The sequence below is a fragment of the Harmonia axyridis genome, chromosome 4 (genome assembly GCF_914767665.1).
Source record: "Harmonia axyridis chromosome 4, icHarAxyr1.1, whole genome shotgun sequence".
Taxonomy (NCBI): Eukaryota; Metazoa; Arthropoda; class Insecta; order Coleoptera; family Coccinellidae; genus Harmonia; species Harmonia axyridis.
The window spans coordinates 45,910,660-45,936,324 of record NC_059504.1 but is presented as its reverse complement, the minus strand read 5'-3'; the positions used below and the strand labels follow the sequence as shown (position 1 = coordinate 45,936,324).

At 37.4% G+C, this 25,665-nt stretch overlaps 1 protein-coding gene across 1 annotated transcript in view; it reads left to right on the top strand.

Annotated features, from left to right (window-relative positions):
* Positions 1 to 25,665, top strand: part of LOC123679163 (division abnormally delayed protein) — a 338,738-nt gene that overhangs the window by 282,825 nt on the left and 30,248 nt on the right. The window lies entirely within an intron of this gene.

The following is a 25,665-nucleotide window of genomic DNA, read 5'->3' as shown; positions in this document are numbered from 1 at the left end:
GGTTCATTGATTGTCCCAACAATAACTATTGACTATGATTATGATGTGTAAAATGTTTTCATTTTGATGGTACATCTCTTCGTAGAATTTCTCGATTGAATCTTCCAGAAGATTCTTCAAATCCCTCCCCTTGCTTTAAGCCACGTACTTGTAGCTCTTTTATCGGTCATCAATCACAAACGACAAATCGGCAATACGACAGCGTCCAAAATATACGAAAGCTACATGATGGAAGCAAAATGTTTTTTAGGCATATTTGCGTCATAAGGCTTCTTCTATATATTATTGTGGTTCAATTATAAGTGAATGAAGGATTTTCAGGTTATTTATTGAAGAAGAATAGGAAATCCAATTCAATAATTTTCGACATTTCATGGATGTCAGAGGATTAGAGATACATTCAAGTCAAACTAAATAAATAAATTATTTTTCAAACTATTTTGACAAACAGTTCGAATATTCAAACCAGTAACCATTTTTCAGTTTGATTTGAGTTGAATTATTTACTAGAAAGATTGACTTGAGTGTGACTCAACTTAAAGTCAAACTCGAGTCAATCTCAAACATATAAGTCAAACTTGTGCAACTCTACAAAGAATAGAGAATCATCTTCTTCTTGCTTGTTCTTATTACTGATGAAATAATAAATATGTTCTTTAATACTTACTCAATTCTAATCTATTTCTTTTGTTGCAGGTAAGAACACAACATATCCTCCTTACATCCTTGAATTCGCCAGACAACAACGAAGGCTAGAAAATCGAGCACATTCTTGGGCAGAAACCAGGTCAGACGTTTTTCTATTTCCACATTTCTCGTTGGCATTCGAATCATCCTCTAGGGGGATGAGTCCAGACTATGCATAACGTTAATTCTCCCCTTTGTTTGGTTTGTCGTGCCAAGACAGATTCATTACCCCCCCTCCCCTCTAACTGGCGATAAAACGCCCCATTTGAAATCCCCGTTGAAAGGCCCGCTTTTAAAACAGGATTCTGTACTGCGAAGCAGGCTATGGCTATGCATTCGGGCGACGCTTCACTTCCTTTTGGCTGGATGGACGAGTTGTGTTGCTTAGGGAATGTTGAGTTTTGTTTTATTCTGAATTTCAATTGAAAAAATGCTGTCGTCGAATGTTAATTTTTGTGTGATGAAAATTTGATGGAGGATTCGAAGTCAAAAAGTAGAATAGCATGAGTAGTTCTGTAAGTAAAGGGTGTTTTTTTAAGAGCTATAGAACTTTAAATTGCAATAAAACAACGATGGATTATTCGATTGACATGAATTTTATTTATCCGCAAGATAATCTTGTGGCATTACATTTTAAATATGATCTCTGGCATATGACCGCCACGGCTGGCTCGGATGTAGTCCAATCTGGACGTCCAATTTTCGATGACTTTTTCCAACATTTGTGGCCGTATATCGGCAATAACACGGCGAATGTTGTTTTCCAAATGGTCAAGGGTTTGTGGCTTATCCGCAAAGACCAATGACTTTACATAGCCCCACAGAAAGTAGTCTAGCGGTGTTAAATCTCAAGATCTTGGAGGCCAATTCACAGGTCCAAAACGTGAAATTAGACGGTCACCAAACGTGTCTTTCAATAAATCACTTGTGGCACGAGATGTGTGACATGTTGCGCCGTCTTGTTGGAACCACAGCTCCTGGACATCATGGTTGTTCAATTCAGGAATGAAAAAGTTAGTAATCATGGCTCTATACCGATCACCATTGACTGTAACGTTCTGGCCATCATCGTTTTTGAAGAAGTACGGACCAATGATTCCACCAGCCCATAAAGCGCACCAAACAGTCAGTTTTTCTGGATGCAACGGTGTTTCGACATACACTTGAGGATTAGCTTCACTCCAAATGCGGCAGTTTTGTTTGTTGACGTAGCCATTCAACCAGAAGTGCGCTTCATCGCTAAACAAAATAAAATGGACGTAGTGCGCGATACGTATTCCGCACAGAACCATTATTTTCGAAATAAAATTGCACTATTTGCAAGCGTTGTTCAGGCGTGAGTCTATTCATGATGAATTGCCAAACCAAACTGAGAATAAATCACTTTACAGCTGTTAAATCGGTCGCCATCTTAAACAGTAATGCTAACTTAAAGTTATATACCTCGAAAAAAAGCACCCGTTCTTATTTAATCACATCATATCTCCCAATTTGTTCGTTTTGTAGTTGTCTACACTGACTTCCGATCCTATCAAATTACGTCAATTGTCAATATAATATAATTTGGACATAGTGAAAGGATTTGCAACATTATTCGCAATTTCTCTGAATTCTTGTGGTATTAAATCGATTTCATCAGACATAATTCACGAATTCAATGCGTAATTATACATTTTTTCAGAATTTGAAATGTACAATTCGAATTCAAATTCCGTTAAGTGTCAATTTTCGTAACAGTCACACCAACAGCCAAGAAACAATACAAAAGTCATTAGGATGTATAATCTGAATTTTGCATTGAATTTCGACAATATTTCACAAAACATGACTGGAATAGAGAAAATATCGTCTAATACTCGTTGCAGAAGGCAATTCCAACACTCATGCGTTCGAAAACCTTCTTCTTCGCTCGTTTTTGAATTTCGCATTCGTGTGGTAATAGGTGCTCATTCTGCAACTTGTTTTAGAATACACTATTCCAAAATTAGTATATTATATTTCCTACTGATTTAAAATAAATAAAACTTCTTTTTTCAACTTTTATCTTTTTTGAGGCTTTGAAATACATCAATCGCTTACAACAATTGCATATTATATTCCCTAATAAAGTTTATCTCTTCGAGTTGAATCCCTTTTTTATACATCCCACAACTTTCATCATAGGTCATATTATTTATATCTTCTTCGTGAAAATGAGCAATTTTTTGGTTCAGCTATCATTCAGGTACCGCAGGATGTTCGTCTCAAATATATATACCTCCATGACTTATTGCAATTATCTCCAACCAATAGGGACTCATTAAACCCGGTTATCGTTAATTATTTGCCTCGTTAAACTATCGTGACTGCGTACCAGCCGTGCCATTGTTTAGATGTGGTTAGACGATGATTTAACTGCAAAACGATTACTGCTAGAATTGACGATGCGGACAATCCATCAATCTGAATCTCTGTGAAAAAATATACCTCATTTCTATTGAAGCGTATAACTTGAATAATGAATAAGTCTTTAAAGAACAGCTACTCCAATACTCGTTCCGCCAATCGGATAATCAATTTTATCAGAACTGATTACAACAAAAAACCATTTCGAATGGAATTATTTAAAATTGTGCAGTTGTAGGAGAAGTATAGTGTGCAACATGTGGAGAAAGTCCTTTTTTTCACTCGTGTGTTTGCGGCACGAGCCTGAAAGGCGAGTGTGAAATAGTATATTCTGAAAAAAAGTGGCAGAATAGGCTCCTATTCCAACATATGAATGCGAAAACGAGCGACGAAGGATCGAGTTTTCGAATGCATGAGTGTTAGAATTGACTTCTGCAACGAGTATTAGACGATATTTTCTCTATTTCAGTCAAATTTTGTGAAAAATTTTTGAAATTCAATGAAAAATTCAGGTTATATATACATCCTAGTGACTTTTGTATTGTATCTTGGCAATTGATGTGACTGTTACGAAAATTGACAGTTTACGGAATTTGAATTTGAATCATACGTTTCGAATTTTGAAATAATTTATAATTACGTACTAAATTCGTGAATTATGTCTGACGAAATTGATTCAACACCACCAGAATTGAGAGAAATTGCGAGACAATGCTCTAATGAGTGTTCATGAATTTTTGAATGAACGAGTGGTAGAATGAGCCTTCTGAACGAGTATCATACATTATTTTCTCTAATTCATTGCGTTCTTATTGAAATTAATGAAATATTTCCATAAATATCATTTAGTGATTTTTGCATTGAAAAATGTTGGTTGGCAGAACTGATTTCTTTAAGGCAAATTGATGAATTGACAGATAAAGCCGTGGCGGAAAGTTCGGAGTACCAACATATAATAATCAAATATAACCATGAAAACTGTGCGTTTCTGATATATTCTTGAACGATTTTGTTCTACAAGATGTGGAAGAATGAACGGAATAACCACAGAATTAGAAAAGAGTATTGTACATAACTCGAGTTGTAAGAGAATTACGCATTTCTGGCATTCTAAATCGATCCATTTTCGAGGCAATTGTAATTAGGGTTCGGGAAAATTTTTCCGGTACTGTAATTTACTTCCGATGAGCTAAACGAGAGAGATGATCATTCGAAATCGAATCGTAGATATGAAAGTTGATATTTTCCATAATATCAGGTGTGTGAATAAGTCTTTACCGTTTTTTGTGAGAGATGGCGCCACCAATACTGTGCGAGTATTTAATGGTTACATGTCATAATCAAAGCTTATTCATCTGTCAACAATTCCACACTAACACATTAGTTGAAATTTTTTCGCATCATAAATTTTTGAAATCGTGAAAATGTCGAAATTTGAGCCGAGTCGACGTCATTTGCGGGAAGTTTCACTTTATTGGTTCAATTTGAAGAAATCTGCTGCCGAGGCGCATCGGTTGCTTCAGGAAGCTTATGGAGAAGGTTGTGTCGATGATTCAAGTGTTCGCGGATGGTTTCGACGCTTCAAAAGTGGCGATTTCGACGTGGAAGACAAGGAGCGTTCCGGGCGGCCGCAAATCTTTGAAGATCAAGAATTGGCGACTTTGCTTGATGAAGATTCGTGTCAAACGCAAGAAGAACTTGCTGAAGCATTGGGAGTTGACCGAACAACCATTTCCAAGCGTTTGAAAGCCATGGGAATGATCCAAAAGCAAGGAAATTGGGTGCCGTACGAACTGAAGCTGAGAGACGTCGAACGGCGTTTTTTCACTTGCGAACAGCCGCTTCAGCGACATAAAAGAAAGGGTTTTCTGCATCGTATCGTGACTGGCGATGAAAAGTGGATCCGTTACGATAATCCGAAGCGAAGAAAATCATGGGGACTACCCGGCCATGCATCATCATCGACGGCCAAGCCAAATATTCATGGCGCCAAGCTCATGCTCTGTATATGGTGGGACCAGCTAGGTGTGGTTTACTATGAGCTTCTGAAACCGAATGAAAGGATCACAGGCGAGGTCTATCGACGACAATTGATGCGTTTGAGCTGCGCACTGCGAGAAAAACGGCCACAATACTCCGACAGGCACGACAAAGTTATTTTGCAACATGACAATACTCGCCCACATGTTGCACAGCCGGTGAAAACATACTTAGAAACGCTCAAATGGGAAGTCCTACCCCACCCGCCGTATAGTCCAGACATTGCTCCGTCTGATTACCATCTCTTCAGATCGATGACGCATGGCCTGGCTGACCAGCACTACGAGGAAGCCAAAAAATGGGTGGATGACTGGATAGAGGCCAAACCGGTCGAATTTTTTCGCAACGGGATTCGTATGTTGCCAGAAAGATGGGGAAAAGTTGTAGCTAGCGATGGCCAATACTTTCAATAATTCATTTGTAACCATTTTTTCACAATAAAGGCTCAAAATTTGAAAAAAAACGGGAAAGACTTATTCACACACCTAGTATGAGCCATGCGCTCGTTACATCTATCTCATTCAGAAGTTCCCACTCGTCGAAAAAACAAAATATTCATCGTAAATAATGAGCGTTGCGCGCAAACTTATCGTTCTCTCTTTGTATCGAACACGAGGTAACTGTAACAAGGTGCATCATTATCGCCCAAAAACATACCCCTAATCCTGAAAAAGGTCCATTCATCATTTCGAAACTGCCGGGGCATCATAATTCTCGCAGTTCGTTGCATCCTGACCCATTCGATATGTAGTCAATATGCTGAATGCATTACGGCATCATCAGCTCTGCTGATCCGTTAATACGGCAAAATGTGTGCTTCGTTCCTGCTGCTGATGCGGAGGCCCGGTTCACTAAATCCGAACCATAGACTTATTCGTTCGATTCAATTATTCATAGAACGTTAACAGCGTTACGGGCACTCATAGAATCAAAAATGCACGCACAATATGTTTCGACAAGTAGTGGAGATTAGTTTCGATGGGCGAATGCAAGATATTTGCTTAACATATACAGTGTGGAACAGCCAAATGGAATAAATTCGATAACGGATAAATGAGGGTGTGTTGGGAAAAACGCTCGGACACGTCGATTTTTATTTTTAACTGCGCATCTTTTTCAAAAAAAAAAAATTATATAGGGTGCGTCATGTGACAGTGGCCAATACCAACTTTCTTATTTTAAACGCAAGCCCCTGTATATTATTAATTTTTTGGATTCTTCAGAAAATTCTAGACATAATTCATGTACAATGTCCTATACCTATCTTCAACTGTTCGGAAATATTAAGTATTTTCAGATTTATTACAAAAATTAACATTAACAATAGAAAATTGTTATTTTGTGCATTTCTGTTAAATGAACCATTTTTCTGACATTATTACGTACAGTTAACGAAATTCAAACGACAATAGCACTGACACTAATCATTACTGTCATACAGGTAGACAACAAGTTGCTAAGGCTACAAGTTTTATACGAACATGTTTTTGTATTTTTTTCATTTCATATCAGTAAAAAGAAACGCAGGAATGGTTTTTGTTTACTTTCTCATTATCAAGAGCTAAATGGGAAATAAGTATTGAATGTAATGTAGCGAATTTGTGAAATAAAATAATTTTCTATTGTTAATGTTAATTTTTGTAATAAATCTGAAAATACTTAATATTTCCGAAACAGTTGAAGATAGGTATAGCACATTGTACATGAATTATTTCTAGAATTTTCTGAAGAATCCAAAAAATTAATAATATAAGGGGCTTGCGTTTAAAATAAGAAAGTTGGTATTGGCCACTGTCACATGACGCACCCTATATAATTTTTTTTTTTTGAAAAAGATGCGCAGTTAAAAATAAAAATCGACGTGTCCGAGCGTTTTTCCCAACACACCCTCATTTATCCGTTATCGAATTTATTCCATTTGGCTGTTCCACACTGTATAGGCAGACTTATTTGGCGGTCTCCCAGTGGCGCAGCCAGGATGTTGTTTTAATTTTAAATATTCAGTTTTCTTTCAGATGTTCCTAGAGTATCTAATTATTTATTCTCAAATAAAGAGTGATTCAGATTTTAACTACTTTTTTCATGAAAAATCAGTTTTTTAGTTATAACTCTAGTAGGTTATTCATTGCTTTAATTTTTAGAAATTGAAGTCTAGATAGTCTAATATTCCGAATTAGGTGAGTGTCACCTGCCAAATATATCCAGTGGCATGATTATAGGGGTGTGATGATTCTTTTCCAATTGAAAATCTACAACACTGTATTTTTATCGAAAAAAATTTTCAATTTTGAAGGTAACGCAGCGCTGTCATGTTACCTCAAATAAGGACTGAACTACTTGCATGTGCAATAGGACCCCATACCATAACGCCTAATGTACGGTGTACATGATGCGCAACATCGAACTGAGGTTCACGTCTTTCTCCCCGACGTCGTCTAACCCTTCTTCGGCCATCATGTGCACCCAAGGAGAATCGAGATTCATCAGAAAAGACGACCTGATGCCATTCCACATTCCAATGTTGACGTTCTCTGCACCACTATTGCATCATCGTTGCCGGCGATGCTCAACCGTTAGAAGTAATACAAGATGGGATCGATAATGCTGCAGTCCAAAAGACCTTATCCGGCGGCAAACCGCTCGGACAGTTACAGGTTGGCCTTGTTCTCCTTACAACTCATCAGCCAAAGATTGGTCTCTAATGGCCATAAGTCTAAGACGTCGATTTTGAACTTCATTTGTGCCCCTTCGACGTCCGGTGCCAACTCTTCTTCGATTTTGGGCCTTATCAAACCACGCTTGACAACATCTCATGACAGTAGTTGGATTTCTGATCTTACGGTTAGCTATTTCTCAAATTGACAACCCCGCCTCCCGTAGACCAATAATTCGACCTCTTTCAAATCCACTTAGCTGGCGATAATTTCCGCGTACACGTGCTCTAGGCATTAAAACAACTTTACATCGATTTTGGATCTCCTCGAATACTTCGTGTATTGTAAAATTTTAAAAACTTGCAATTAACAGCTCCAATATTTAAGTAACTAAAATTGGTTACATGAAAAAACCTTCAACATTTTTTCTATCTATGTGTTACCAAAAAACTAAATTGAATTGAAACAACTCCTTCTGGGTGTTACAGTTTCTTTTCCAGTTATTATATAATGACCGATCGATTTCTCATCCACATTGTGCTATTTTATAAATCCAGTTGAAAAGGTAAAACCCATTCAAGAACTATATAAATTTAATAATTTTTTTGTCTTGACTTATCTGATTGCTTTTGCAGAATATTTTAGTGTGTATAGTATTTTTTAATCATTTTATTTGATAGTTTCTTTCTTATTACATTATGTATTGCTGAGTCAAGTTCTTGTCACTGTCTTATTGTTCTTTATTCGAAAATGATGGACTTTCGCTTCTGTGAATCAATTAAAGGGTAAACAACATTACAAGGTTGAACAATTACCTTGTAATTGTTTATAATGGTTTTGTCAAATCTATATTATTATTTATTATTATTATTTGAACTGGGGTCGTTTTGCTTCGGTAAGCCTTCCGGGAACTGCGACCATGCAGATCTTTTGTTCTCTACCCTACTCATTCATAGAAACCCAGGGAGGTCGTCAACGACGTTAATAAAATTGACAACCTCCCTAGGGGCCTTGGCCATTACCTCTCTGGTATCCAGGACCGGCTTGCCCATGTGAATGGTTCTTAGACCAGCCAGCTCTGGACACTTGCATATCAAGTGTTCAGCCGTTTCTACTTCCGATCCACAGAGCCTGCAAATCTCGTCTGCTGACTTACCCATACGGTACAAATGATGTTTGTACCGACAATGCCCCGTCAGCAGTCCCACCATCACCCGAAGCTCTGCTCGCGACAGCTTCAGGAGCTTTCTGGTGTAAGTAGGTGAAATCTTCACGAATTTCTTTGCCTGAACAAGTCTAGGAGTGTTAGTCCAGTGGATTGTCCTACTGTTCAACTCTCATAGCTGGACCGCAGCTTTGTATTGGTCTTTTCCTATCCCACAGAATGGCTCAGGTCCATTAGGTCTTAACCTTGATGCACTTTTTGCAAGCTCATCCGCTCTCTCATTTCCTTCAACCCCACAGTGCCCTGGTACCCATAGTAGAGTTGTCAAATCTAATGATTATAGCAAATGAATGAATGTTTCTCTCTTGGAAAAGATCCAAATTGGGATCGAAACGTCGACAATTCTATGAGAATGTGATTGATTAGCCCAATCCCTAATTAATTCAATCCAAGGACATGAAGAAGAAAACAATAGTAGAACTGTCAAAAATATCCCCGAAAACATCCCACGTCAACCTTGAATATACCAGAACGAATGTGAATGAGCAATTCACAGATGGTTCGATAAATTTAATCAGACGAGATCAAAACATATACCGTCCCGCGGTATTCCCTTTTGGCACCGAGATCAATTCAATTCGGGAAGTCAGGTTGGCATCGCCGGAGATAAATCCGTATTAATTTCTATATAATTTATTATATTTCCATTTCGCGAGCCACAAAAGCAATCAAGTCCCGTTCAATAGAATAATGTTTTCATCGAATCCAGCCAGCCACCAGGAATTCCGATCCGCTGAATTCAATGGCGATATAAAAACCGAGATAAGGAGGGACATTTCCAGTCGACATATTGGCGACATTGCCTACTTCCACAGAAAAACGTACCTACTTGAATTCTATAACAACGTTTTTCATTCTATGACTACATTTCTTATTCTATGGGTCGTGCCAAGGTGTAGGATTTGTTTTTTAAGTGGAAATGGCTCATTTTAATTGTACTAATGTATGTTCAATGATATCTCGAAAGTACGCTCTTCAAACTTGTTATTTCAATTTTATCCTTAAAAAAACACTACACGAAGGTAAAGGGTTTTTCAATAAAAGGTTTCAGCATTTGTGGGCAGCTGTCATCTTTTGACATTTGACTATTAAAAACTACGCCAATACTAAAAATGGAAAGATACCCTCTCCGAAAACGCATTAAAGTTGGTAAAATTTACTACCAAAATGGTGAAACTACACAAAACTCAAGAACTTTTGGTTTGTCGTGAAGCACTTTCTCAGCCGGCAATAGTGAAACTGTTGGAAAAATTTCAGTTGTTGGGACAAGTAAGTGAATAGTAGGGAATCTAAACCGTGTGCGACATTAAAAAACAATTGAGAATACTCATTGCTGCTGTACCCGATAGCGATGACGAAAACCCAAGTTTGTCGATTTCTGATCGATTTTGAGAATTAGGATTTTTTATGGCCAGAAATAGAGGTTATTGATGAATCATGTTTATTTTTAATGAGACAGCACTACGTGCCACACAAGCAACGAACCAATCGCAAATTTGAAAGAAAAGTTTCCTTGCCGTGTTATTTCTTGAAGAGATTATCACAACTGGCCACCGATATTTTATGATTTAACAACTTTAGACTGTTTCCTTCGAGGTCTGTAATGAATCAAAGACCTCTAAAATGAAATTCGTGAATTTATCGAGGACATACAAATTTGCGAAGATGTAATGGGTGTTTTTTTCGAGGTATATAACTTTAAGCTGGCATTACTGTTCAAGATGGCGACAAGATTTAACAGCTGTCATGTGATTTATTCTCAGTTTGGTTTGGCAATTCATCGTGAATAGACTCACGCCTGAACAACGCTTGCAAATAGTGCAATTTTATTTCGAAAATAATGATTCTGTGCGGAATACGTATCGCGCACTACGTCCATTTTAGCGATGAAGCGCACTTCTGGTTGAATGCCTACGTCAACAAACAAAACTGGAGTGAAGCTAATCCTCAAGTGTATGTCGAAACACCGTTATATCCAGAAAAACTGACTGTTTGGTGCGCTTTATGGGCTGGTGGAATCATTGGTCTGTACTTCTTCGAAAACGATGATGGCCAGAACGTTACAGTCAATGGTGATCGGTATAGAGCCATGATTACTAACTTTTTCATTCCTGAATTGAACAACCATGATGTCCAGAAGCTGTGCCACAATCGATTTATTGAAAGGCACGTTTGGTGACCGCCTAATTTCACGTTTTGGACCTGTGAATTGGCCTCCAAGATCTTGTGATTTAACACCGCTAGACTACTTTCTGTGAGGCTATGTAAAGTCATTGGTCTATGCGGATAAGCCACAAACCCTTGACCATTTGGAAGACAGCATTCGCCGTGTTATTGCCGATATACGGCCACAAATGTTGGAAAAAGTAATCGAAAATTGGACGTCCAGATTGGACTACATCCGAGCCAGCCCTGGCGGTCATATGCCAGAAATCATATTCAATGTAATACCACAAGATTATCTTGGGGATAAATGAAATTCATGTCAATCGAATAATCCATCGTTGTTTTATTGCAATTTAAAGTTCTATAGCTCTAAAAAAACACCCTTTAGTAAGCCAAGATCAAGCAACAATACAACAAAAAGGCTGCACATTCCGTCGGATCCGGTAGAATGAAACTTTTTAACCATTCGTGCTTAAAATAGCCCCGAACCCGCTATAAACCACCAGTTATTTCCTGTAGGTCATAAAAATTCAATCACAAAAGTAGAAACCCAAGGGGATCACGAAAGACATCAATCTCTTACTATACTGTTAGGAAAAGTAATCTCTTAATTGGAAACAGCACTGGTTAGTTAACATTCTCTAATATCTTTTATCTGAATCGATAGATATTCGCAATATCGCTTTCATGGCACAATCTTCATCTTGTGTAACAATTGTTTCTCAATATTTTTTTCATCTTATCTATCATTTTAATTGGTTCAACAAGGGCTTTGCACTGCTTGACTCAACATAAATATCGATTTGTAGCGTTTTCCCAATAGGAAAACAATGGGCTATATACGACTCAGTAGCGTAGTTTGTTATCGTAAAATTTTGATAACTGTTCGAACCTCAAAGTAATAAATATATATAGAGGGAGCATATGTCATTTTCACTGAGTAAATTTTGTCCTTAACATGAACTATCAAATTTTACATGAAGCATTCGAAATGAATACATATCAATGTTACGATATTTCACTCAATTCGCGAGTTTCTCTACAAAGAACTCACTTCTTATGTACCATAGTAAATCAACGTTTTATATCAACTCAAAATATATTGGAATAAATACCTAAATATATCAGAAATTCAGAAAACAAACTTCAAGCGCTCCAAACGATGTGAATCAACCGATGACACTAGGAGAGCAAAAGTTGCCAAACCTTGGATTTCAGCAGGTAGATATAGAAAATAATAAATATTTTGTTTATAAATTCGACAATAAGGAAAAATATCGGATACCAAATATTCAAAATTGCATATTCAATCGGGTATCACTCAAATAAATATATTTCATTCAATATAATATCCATTCCTAACGATATAGTAAAATTGTGGATTTGAAAATATATCACAACCCGACAACGTAAACTAACCATGTTGGGGATATATGAAAATTTTGTATACTTCCTCTATCTCTGTTTATTACTCTGTGGTTCTAACTAATTGACATCATTATGATGAGTTACGTATACAACAAAAAAGTATATAAAAGACGTTTAGAATATAATGGAGGTTAATATTTGGAGCTGCCTACTGAAAAAATCACTATCTACTCTCGATTGGTTAACATTGATGATATCCTTTCAAATTCTCAAAAAGGTCAATATGATAATGTAGTAAATTTGAGATATTCAATTCCATCGTATCTTTATAATTTCTTCCAATTTCCCACGTAAATTATTTTGCAACGTTTCTCGAATTGAATGCCTGAACGTTCGCCTCTGGCCATCTTTATCAGCACCTACTGCGATGGCCCAAGGACATCAATAAATCATCTTTCTTTTCCAAACAATTGCAACGCGATTCCGATTCGTATACTCCACGTTGCTTTTCAGACTCAATCAACTATGAATTATTACTCAATTAAATTGTTATTATTTGATTCACTTGAAAAACGTGAACAATTGATTAAGCACGCTCAGATCGTTTTGAAAGATTCACTTCTGACTTCTCTATACGACGGAGCGTTCTGAACTTTCTATTAGTTTTCTCTGCCGGTAATATTGAAGTGGAGTTAACGAAGAGATATTGAAAAGTGCTCAACAAAAAAAGCAAATAGGTTCAATTGCTCATGAAAATGTTCGCTTGAATGAATCAGTTCCAGGAATTTATTCAAATCATTTTTAGTAGTAGATTTCTCAGTATTTTCGTGTCTTCTTCGAACTATTCATTTAATCTTCTTTGACAATTGTGAAAATGTGTTTTTTATTAGGTAATATTAATGCAATTTCGATCGTTAAAAACTTCTTATTCGGTGCCTTCGAATATAATTCAGAACAACTTTCCTATCCAGAACTTTTGACTTTTTAGGCAGATAAACGATGGATTATTCGATTGACATGAGTTTCATTTATCCGCAAGATAATCTTGTGGCATTACATTTTAAATATGATCTCTGGCATATGACCGCCACGGCTGGCTTGGATGTAGTCCAATCTGGATGTCCAATTTTCGATGACTTTTTCCAATATTTGTGGCCGTATATCGACGATAACACGGCAAATGTTGTCTTCCAAATGGTCAAGGGTTTGTGGCTTATCCGCATAGACCAATGACTTTACATAGCCCCACAGAAAGTAGTCTAGCGGTGTTAATCACATAATCTTGGAGGCCAATTCACAGGTCCAAAACGTGAAATTAGGCGGTCACCAAACGTGTCTTCCAATAAATCGATTGTGGCATGAGCTGTGTGACATGTTGCGCCGTCTTGTTGGAACCACAGCTCCTGGACATCATGGTTGTTCAATTCAATAATGAAAAAGTTGGTAATCATGGCTCTATACCCATCACCATTGACTGTAACGTTCTGGCCATCATCGTTTTTGAAGAAGTACGGATCAATGATTCCACCAGCCCATAAAGCGCACCAAACAGTCAGTTTTTCTGGATGTAACGGTGTTTCGACATACACTTGAGGATTAGCTTCACTCCAAATGCGGCAGTATTGTTTGTTGACGTAGCCATTCAACCAGAAGTGCGCTTCATCATTAATGGACGTAGTGCGAGATACGTATTTCGCACAGAACCATTATTTTCGAAATAAAATTGCACTATTTGCAAGCGTTATTCAGGCGTGAGTCTATTCATGATGAATTGCCAAACCAAACTGAGAATAAATCACTTGACAGCTGTTAAATCGGTCGCCATCTTGAACAGTAATGCCAACTTAAAGTTATATACCTCGAAAAAAACACCCGTTATTACCCATTAGATACAATTGTGATTTCGTGAACCGAAACGCTGGAAATGTAACATAATTAATCGAAACAGTACAGAATTATAGAAAAATTATCCATGAATTCGACAATAAAAGAAATGCCGGAAAAAAACTAGAAAAATTTCATTAAACAACCAACGCTTTACCCTAGTACTGATGATCAATACAATCACTAGCGTGATTAAATAATTCCTAAAAAAGTTTCACATTGAAGATTTTAAATTTAGATTTAAGGGTGGGTTTCATTGCACTCATAACTCCTCTCGCCATTAATCGTCGTAGTCTTTCAGTTGCAGAATTCTAATGAACTGGAGGTTACTTCCTCGATTCAACAAGTCTCTTGTCATACAACAACTCTGAATAAAAAAAATGTATTTTATTGATCAATTCCCGGTTTTGGACATTTAATTCGAGTCCAATGAACTACAATTGTTCGAAGAAACAATCTCTAAGGCATATCTAATGGTTAATTTAAATGAAAAACATTAGTGAGCCATAATAAGAACCCTGTGACACCCCGGAGTACATCAAAAATGGCGTTATTCTTAATTCACTAAAGCTATATGGAAATGCGTGTAACCGAAGGGACAATTATGATTGACTACGATTATACATCGAGTGAAGATCAATACATCTTCACAGCTGAAAAGTATACTCGTAAACATAGCAAAAGATGGCGTAACGATATCCGCTTCACGAAAACAGCCAATCCGTCGAAAAACACGTCTGACACAACCTAAATACCGAGGCGTCGCATTTCACACGTCTTCGCCTCTACCTACACACGTGAAAAATCCAAATCTCTGAGAATATCGTGATTTACGTACCTGCCTCTCCCGTGGTAACATAATAAGAAGGCGCCTCATCAATTAGGGGGCCCCTCTAGTCGCGGGGGGCTCGGATGCCGTATATCTGGGCATTTAGCGCGAGCAACGTCGGCAATTTGTTTCGAAATAATATGTAAATAACCCGCCGGTATATAGTAACGTTAATAATCGTATTTACGGGCTTTGGTGTGGGTCTGACTGCCGTTGTTACCGCTGTGCCGTTTCGCTTCACGTGACACCGAGGTAATAGGCTGGTTTATTTCGGAAATAAAGTGCGGAGGGAGAAGAATTACCGGCCTAGTGGTGGGCGGGGTGAATTTCGAGAATTGCCGCTGTTTTGCTGATACAGAGAATATTTCCGGACCATATCTCCTCTTTATACACTGTGTCCGTAAAGTGTGGAACAAATTCATTTTTACCTAAACATACCATTTTAGGAAATAATCCTGAAACATGTCGAATTTTTATTTTAATTTACCGTATTTTAAAATAATAATCTAATATACAGGGTGAATTACTTTCGAGTAATGACGTCACCGTCATTTTTTTTGAATGGAACACCCCCATTTTGTCTCAATTTTCCGATTACTCTAGCTGAGCTGATTCCCAAATGTATCACATGTTGATTCCAATTGGTACAAGGTGGACAAAAATACAATAGTTTTGTGTGTGCTCATAAAGTAATGCGTAACATTCTTTATTAGTTAAATTAACAATATTATCAAAAATACTTTTTGTCTAGCGGCAATTGGTTTGAATGTAACACCCTGTAGTTTGTTACATTTTTAGATAAATAAAAATGAGCTGTTTCCAAACTTGTTTGGTACTTGTGGTCTAGCAGACAGAATATGAAAGAAATCATTTCTTATATTTATACATTTTTATTAATCTAAAAATGTAACAAACTACAAGGTGTAACATTCAAACCAATTGCCGCTAGACAATTAGTATTTTTGATAATATTGTTAATTTAACTAATAAAGAATTTTACGCGTTACTTTATGAGCACACACAAAACTATTGTATTTTTGTCCACCCTGTACCAATTAGAATCCATATGTGATACATTTTTGGAATCAGCTCAGCTAGAGTAATCGGAAAATTGAGACACAATGGGGGTGTTCCATTAACAAAAATAACAATGACGTCATTACTCGAAAGTAATTCACCCTATATAGTAGATTATTATTTCAAAATACGGTAAATTAAAATCAAAAATCGACATGTTTCAGGATTATTTCTTACAATGGTCGATTTAGCTAAAAATGAATTTGCTCCATACTTTACGGACACAGTGTATAGTGTTTGGACATAGATAATTGCAGCTGTTTTGCTGATACTTGCATTACCTCACTCTATCAATTATATGTAATATAGTTTTTGGGCACAACTACAGTTACAGTTACAGTGAGTTTTTGTTTCAGGCAATAACTCAAATCAAACCCCCGCAATTTTGAAAGAGGTTTTTCATTTTTATCACGATTTTTTGAAAATTAGTGTCTCGGCTGTCAAAATATAGTTTGAATGTCTTAGACGGGGAAATAGTTATTTTTACTCGATTTTTTTCATTCTGAAAAACGTTAACATTTCAGTGTTCTTCCTAGAACGATTTATATATTACTGCAAATAATGTACGTTATGTTTTAATATAGACTGAATCACTGTTTAAATGTTTTCTCATTGTTCCCAAAACATGATTGATTGTATTATTGCGGAATAATATTACTTTTCTCAATTTTCAATGGTTAACGGCTGAATACATACATGTTTTTGATATGGGAAACAAAATGGCGAATGCGACACTGATAATTTCCACCTGGGTCGTTATAATATTTTATACATTTTTTTCGTACTTGATTTTTCAGTCGTAGCTCAGTCAGTATTCTATTAATTTATCCTAAGTAATATCGTAAGGGCATCTGATTTTTTCCGAAGAATATCGAAAAAACACGTTGCTAAGTAATATTTCAACAAGAAGCATGAATGCTAGTGGCAACAGAAATCCAAATCGAAGACGAAGATTTTTGCACGAATGCTTTCACAAGAAAAATTAAAAGCTCGAATGGTATTTGCCAAGACCATTTCATAAAACCTGGATTACTTGTTTTCAAAGGTATTGTAACTTTTGGTGACAACAGCTGCCAAGTTTTGCCGCTGGTAAACTCGAAAAAACTGCCGACAGGTTCTGTCATACAGTTTTTCCATCAAGAAACCATTTGTTATTCGAAATCGTTTGTGGTTGGTGAAAATTAAGACGAGGGAGATAGTCAAGATCAAAATTCCAACGAAAAATGTAATCGTCGAACGAAATTGAAATTAAGGATCTTCCAAATTGCTTATTATATAGAATTAATCGTCTCGTAAAAAATTAAAAGCTCATTTAAAATTTTTTCTTTGTTCGCTATAGTTCATTATGTGGTACGAATTGAAACAGAAATATTCTCTCACAATATTTAAACTTCAATCCAAGCTGTTTTGATTAATTCCTTATATTAATTCTTCACTGGTTGCAAAATGGCGAATGCGCTCGAATAACATGTGGCCTCAAATTGATGCTATCGTTGCAATTTTTTCCCTCTCAACTACTTAATGAATTTTTTCAAGCAAATTTGCTAATATTCTGAACAATTCCCCCAATTATATCCAGACGCCTTCCTCATTTTCAGTTTCAAATTGAGCCCTATAATCTACGTTGCAGAATGGCGAATGAGCCGGTTCAAAATTTGTAGTCTGACACCATATTCGATCTCATCGCCTCACAAGCAACAAGTTTCCGCCTCTCATTCCTCATATCGCGCTTCTCCATCAATTCTCCCATCGATATACACCCTCCATAGACGTGCGTCTTAACACTAGACGGATTAAACGCTGCAGACGTCTCTTCCTCGCTAGCGAAAGACGACGTCGACGTCGTAGTTCCGTGTCCGGGCGACCGTAAAATTACTTATTCATGGACGGGAATCTACTACCGGGAGATTTACGGGGGTAATTCGCGCGCGAAAGGGGTGGGGGTAGGGTCGGGATCCAACGTTCTATCTCACGGTTTTTCGCCCCTGTGCAAACAGACGGACTGGCATGAATACAGAGACCGGAGAATCGGCCGCTAAGCGGACGGTTTTGTATGCTTCTCATCTGCGGAATCACACGCGGTGTGGCTTAGAGGAAAACGTGCCGTTGATACGCACGGTTTGCCCAATTGGTGCATTTGTAATAAATGAAAAAATACGAGTAGTATCCATAACTTTTAATGGGGAGTGGAAAAAATCATCTTAGAGTGAATCGGTTTGGACAAAATCAATCAAATCAAATCAAACTTTATTCAACACATTAGACTCGTTTCACACTTATACGGTTCGATTCGGTTAGGTGCGTATTCGATTCGTTTTCGGTAGCGCCTAAAACGAATATAAACTCTTCGCACACACTCGGTTACTATGAGGTTTGATTTCACGACCGGACTGATTGGACTGATGTAATCAGCCCCTCAATATCAATGTCAAGTGAATTAGACATTGCCAAATGTATATTACAAAATTTAAAATGAGAAAATGCAAATAAAATAATATTTTCCTTCGCCGAAAACGTGATCGAACCGAAACTAAACCGTATGTGTGAAAACGACCAATTGTTTTGTGAACTCTGGACCCGAATGGAAACCGAACGAAACGGATTCGTGTCGAGTGGGCTTTTGATTCTATCAGTTATCTATTAGGTACCGAGCACACACCGTATCACCGTTTCACACTTTTCCGGCGGCTACCGAAAACGAATCGAATACGCACCGAACCGAATAAGTGTGAAACGAGTCTTAAAATACAATATTTATCATCAGTACCATTCTCAAATTGGTTTAAAATTTTACATTTACCTGTGAAAATCTTGACCGTACTGGGGTTTTCACCATAATTTGACCCCCCCTTTAACTTTGTTACTGAAAGAGGTACAAAAAATGCTTTCTACAAAAGTTTCACGAAATCGATTAGTGTTTTTTATAAAATTATTTCACAAAATGGAATATATATAGAGTGGGCAACATATTGATTACAACTTCATTTTTTTTCAAATGGAACACCCTGTATATTTTTCTATATTTGACTAGCTCTTTTTCCCCTGATTTCGAATATATAACATATGTTTGGTCTATCTCTGTTATTCTGAGTACCACAAGTTTCAAATTTTAAGAACCACCTGTCATGCTCAGTAATCAGTTTTCAAGTGGTAGGCTGCGATAACTCAAAATGCCCTTTTTTGAGTTATCTCGTTGGCAACGATATGACATACTTTTTTCACTATAAATTGGAATTGGATGATTTGGATACAACTCCATATATTCTCTCCTTGTAGCTTTCTTATTTTTATTGTTCTTCACATAGTGAAAATATATTTAATTTTTCCGCTTCTGTGGAGTGCATATTCGATGAATAGTTTCATTGAATGATAAACGTATGTCATATATTGTTGCCAACGAGATAACTCTAAGGGCGCTTTGAATTATCGCAGCCTTCCATTTGAAAACTGATTACTTAGCTTGCCAGGTGGTTCTTGAAATTTGAAACTCTATGGAAAAAGTGCTAGTCAAATATAGAAAAATATACAGGGTGTTCCATTTGAAAAAATGAAGTTGCAATTAATATGTTGCCCACTCTGTATATATTTCGTTTTGTTGAATCATTTTAAAAAACACTGGTCGATTTCGTGAAACTTTTGTGGAAAACATTTTTTGTACCTCTTTTAGTAACAAAGTTGAAGAGGGGGGGTTCAAATTATGATGAAAAACCCGGTACACTTCATTATGATACGATTATATTCATTGCACCAGAAGTTTTTCCGCGGTTTTCTCTTATCCCTACCCAGCTTTCCCATTTTCCCCGATTCTGCTCTATTTCTGGATACGAGTAATCCTCTCCCAATCATTCCGAATAATTGGTTCATCAGGTTCGATACATCGAAATCAACCGCGAGTTTTTACGCCAAAGTCACCGCCGAAACGTAATCACAAAGCGGATTATATTCGCAAATTATCGGAACAATTAAACTATTCGGGCGGGGAGTATTATAAATTGGCGAAAAGCTTTTATGCAAACGGCCACGTCCATATCGAACGGAAATGGACGATGTAATCTCAAATTAACTGACGGCAAATTGCCGCGAAATTGCTGGGATTTCCATAATTTTCTCCGAATTCGAAATGTGCAGGTCCGAATCGGACCCATGACGAAGACCGCTAGGGAAAAAAAGGCGGGGCTTATGGGAATTGTCCAATTGAATTCGGAATTGCTACGTTTGGCGAATTGATTCGATAATTGACCTTGAAACAGTTACATAGGGTGTTTTTTTTAGAGCTATGGAACTTTAAATTGCAATAAAACAACGATGGATTATTCGATTGACATGAATTTTATTTCTCCGCAAGATAATCTTGTGGCATTACATTTTGAATATGATTTCTGGCATATGACCGCCACGGCTGGCTCGGATGTAGTCCAATCTGGACGTCCAATTTTCGATGACTTTTTCCAACATTTGTTGCCGTATATCGGCAATAACACGGCGAATGTTGTCTTCCAAATGGTCAAGGGTTTGTGGCTTATCCGCATAGACCAATGACTTTACATAGCCCCACAGAAAGTAGCCTAGCGGTGTTAAATCACAAGATCTTGGAGGCCAATTCACAGGTCCAAAACGTGAAATTAGGCGGTCACTAAACGTGTCTTTCAATAAATCGATTGTGGCACGAGCTGTGTGACATGTTGCGCCGTCTTGTTGGAACCACAGATCCTGGACATCATGGTTGTTCAATTCAGGAATGAAAAAGTTAGTAATCATGGCTCTATACCGATCACCATTGACTGTAACGTTCGGGCCATCATCGTTTTTGAAGAAGTACGGACCAACGATTCCACCAGCCCATAAAGCGCACCAAACAGTCCGTTTTTCTGGATGTAACGGTGTTTCGACATACACTTGAAGATTAGCTTCACCCCAAATGCGGCAGTTTTGTTTGTTGACGTAGCCATTCAACCAGAAGTGCGCTTCATCGTTAAACAAAATAAAATGGACGTAGTGCGCGATACGTATTCCGCACAGAACCATTATTTTCGAAATAAAATTGCACTATTTGCAAGCGTTGTTCAGGAGTGAGTCTATTCATGATGAATTGCCAAACCAAACTGAGAATAAATCACTTGACAATCGGTGGCCATCTTGAACAGTTTTACCAACTTAAAGTTATATACCTCGAAAAAAACACCCTTTATAATTAAAACGAAGGTTTCATTCAGAACACCTGTGGAGTGATTCGTTGACAGACAAAAATGTTTACGAACACTCAAATGTTGCCTCATCTTACAACCTAAGTTGTTAATGTACGATTTTAAACATCTAATCAAAAAAGTTCTTCTATCCAATGAATTTTCATCTCAACAGAATGAACGGAGTGATTCCTCTCATGGTTCTCTTCATGGAATGATTTAAATTGTCGCGAATTCTTATCCGGAAGTTTCGCAAAGATTCATTGAAGACAGAGCCCCTCTATAATCGAAATAAATCTGAAAGATTCTGCAAAATAGACTAACACAATACGTTTCCCCATAAACTATTTGACGACGTTTCCAGAATGCCCAAGCGACCCACTTAAAACCGAGATGGCATCTCCAGACTTGACCTATCCAAGTGCGAGACCAATCAGTGTAGCTGAATAAATTGGAATCACGGCGACTAGCATGAAGACATTCTCCTAACTCCTTGATCTCTGTTCTCGTAACAGTCCTGTGGTGTGTGTGTGCTTGCAACGCTCTGTTTTCTGCATTTCCGACGGCTGCTAACGATTTTGTCGTTTGAACTCGCCGCCCGTAGACACAGACACCGTGCCCCTTGGGTTATGAATTTTTGCCGGTCAATATTTATGTTCGTTTAACGACGTCTGGTATGCCGGAACGAAAACCTATCGTGTTCCGAGTCTAGGGGACCTATAACGACCAGCTTCTGCTGCAAATCCGGAGTCGCATTAACTGAAACAGTAGTTTGGCTAGATTTTAGAAAGGAAACGCAGGAATTATTTTTTTTAAACCAGGGAGAATAATCACGGACGAACTACCTTGTGAAAAGTAGAACAGTCCAGAGAGACCCTTACTCAGTAAACCTAACCTGTTTGTTGAAATATACGTGTCATAGACTCTTTAGAGGACTTCAGTAGAGAATTTGGATTGAAAATAACAAGGAAACAAAGACCAAAGTTATGATAATCAATTGATTCAATGACACCTCTAATACAAGACACGTATTGACATGATGTGGTCGATAAGTTTGTATACCTTACCAGAGAAAGTAAAGAGAAGGACAAGACTGCAACAACTAAAGTGACAAAAATATTGAAAGACCACAACAATTATGTACCTGAATGTAATGCTGGCAAACTCCTCGATCCTCCCAACTGCGATTTATTCCTGTGAAACATGGATGGTTGAAACAATAGATCCGATAACATTGATGCCTTTGAACTGTGAGTATACAGTGAATTCTTAGGGTGTCATGTGTGGAACACCCCTGTTCTACAAGTATCTATTACAAATGTAAAAACACCAGCTGGACCAAATCAACAGAGCGTTCGTCTGGGAGGACGTTTTTGAGCTTGATGATGTCGTTCAAGTGGAAGTGGATGATCCTTTCGACGACTTCCCCAACTGATAACAGGAGTTAAATCATTATCTTGAATGAGTGGATATGAATGGTATCCGACTTCAGCTTATCACCTGAAAAGAGAACACTTCCCTCTGAGTCCGCTTTCTCACTTCTCGCTAGGGAGAACATTCACTCATCAAGGATATTTAAAATACCAGAAGGACGAAGCTGGGATGTTTCCGGTCCTCGTTGCTCCCCTGGTCCTCGTTCTTGTGGTACCGATGGTCCTTGCTCTTCTTAAAAGAACCTCTTTCTGCATTACACTTAGTCCTAGTTCCTTGATATTTCTTTTTTCAAATGGAGTACATGATAGGACAAACCCAAAAATACCCAAAAATTGAGATGTTTTGGTGCTATTCCCATCGTTGAGATTAATATTGGGAAAGCAGTTTCCACTGAGGCTTTATATGAGACTTGAAGTCCATATAATTTGAAATGTTTTGTTCTCCTTTTATCAGCATGTGTTTCATCTATCTATCACTATATCTTACCCTTTTTCCAAATGTTGAACTGGATATGTTCCATAGAACAGTCATCCAGCTAAATAATTAATTACTCCAATTTTTAGATAGCTGATGTCTATAATCAACAAAAATAAAGAAACTATGAAGAGAAATATTCTTGATCAGCCTGGAAATTCTTCAGGAAGTCAATTGCCAATTTTGAACTTATAATTCGGCATTTGAAAATAGATTTGCTCCATGAAGTATCAGGATTTAAAGATCGTGGTAAAAATATTACCGGGACCTTTAAATCCTAATATTTCTCTTTTTCATAAACTTATCATACTTTAAATTGATTCAAGTAGAGACGAACATAAGAAATCTTGATCTGAGCCTTTGAAAATTTGATTCTTTCAGTTCAATCCCATTCATTTTTTAAGTAATAGGGATGTTGCGTCATATAATTGAATCAAATGAATTTAGGTTTTCCATTTTAAAGGCTGTTTTTTAAATACCAAAATAACATATTCATTATCTTATTTCTCGAATTAAATTTAATAAAATTGATTTAAATTGTGTTAATTCTCATTAACTAGCACATGACTGCGAACGCCAATCAGGGCAATTTGACGTCATAGCACTGAAACGTTTAGAACATAGACATACTAATCTTATCTAGAACTAGTTTATCGATGGTTTAGAACGTCAAATGATATAATCAAACCGACTAGTTAGTTAATTAGTTTGTCTATGGGGGTGACACTTTTAAGCAGTGACGTCACCATAATAACGTGATAGAATGGATCGTTTCAGCCGGAATTTTGAAAACTTTGTTCATTTACGTATTTTTTATTGGTACAATAGGTATTTTTCGTGGTTATATAAGGCTTATATACAAATTAAAAGCAATTTCAAAACATAGGCACCATCTCTATTCTGCGTTTCTAATATTGGGTACGAAGTCGCTGCAGACGAATAATCCATACATGGTAGATCAGGCGATAGAGTTGGCCATCCCTCAAAATACCTGCATTTATTAATTACCGAGACCTAATCCGGAACGGATCTTTATATCATTAGTAATCGCCTCTACTTATTAATCAATTTCCCATTTCAATCTGCATCCGCAGTAAGTTAAAAAGGCACTAAATTAATCCACCATCGCGCCCAATACCAACTCCTAACATGTGGGATCGAAAATCACTGAACGTCGTCTCCGATCAACACAAATTACAGATCCCATCTCGGCAGATCCTCCGACGATAAACCTCCGAGGGAAAGCCATACGGGCACGATATATAATGAAAAAAAAAACGCCTAGATGTGGGTTTCGCATCGCGCATCGAAAGTCGTGGCACATTTTCATTACGGCCCCATAAATCTCGGGTGGATTTATAAAAGCAATTACAAACCGCCCGAGGATGATAGAGCGATTAGGGCTACGTACCTAACACGTCAATTCTGTGGTCGTCGTCGTCGACGACCATCGAGCCGATCTGTGAGAACGGAATGTCCGTTTCAGTTCCGTGGGCGGCCGTCATAGAAGTTCGATCGCGGATGGGTTCTTCTTCTTTTTTTATTGGGCTTTGATGGGTTTCGGGCGTGATTCAGTTTAGTATCGTTCGATTTTTACCTGGTGAAGCGGTGCGTTCTCGAAGTCACCTGTGGACGTACCATCTGTACTCAGAATATTCAATGCAACGTCTTTCGAAGAAGAGAATTTCGGAAATACTTCTCGAAATGATAAAAAAAAATACAAAACTGTTTGAACACAAAGAAATTGTATCTTTTTTCATGTGTAACTCTCAATTGTACCTTGTATCAATGGCCTAGCTGCTGAGACACGTTGATTTAAATTTAAAAAAAAACGATGGACATGTGCACCCCTGAAGGTCACACACTTCATTGTGAATGAAAGGAGATTTTCATCGGGTTGGTTCTCGCAGGTAATGGAAAATGTGATAAATTTGGTCTTATTGTTTAATGTTAGCAAATTGATGTTAAGTCATCCATATATATCAGCCAGACACTTCTCCGCAATACGCTCTATTAGTGATGACGTCACACACCGCCATTTTAGTTCTCCTGTCAGTGTTCGGAATCCAAACAAACAAATTGTCATTCAAAGTAGTACGTTGTCGTTGAAGAATTTGGCTCTTTTTGATAAATAAGATTATTTAAGTAACGATTTTTTTATTAATTGATAGACAGAAGGCGCGAGATTAATGCCAGTAAGTTCGAACTTGAAATTCAACTAATAAACACGGCTTTTTACAAAATCTGGGGAATGATTCA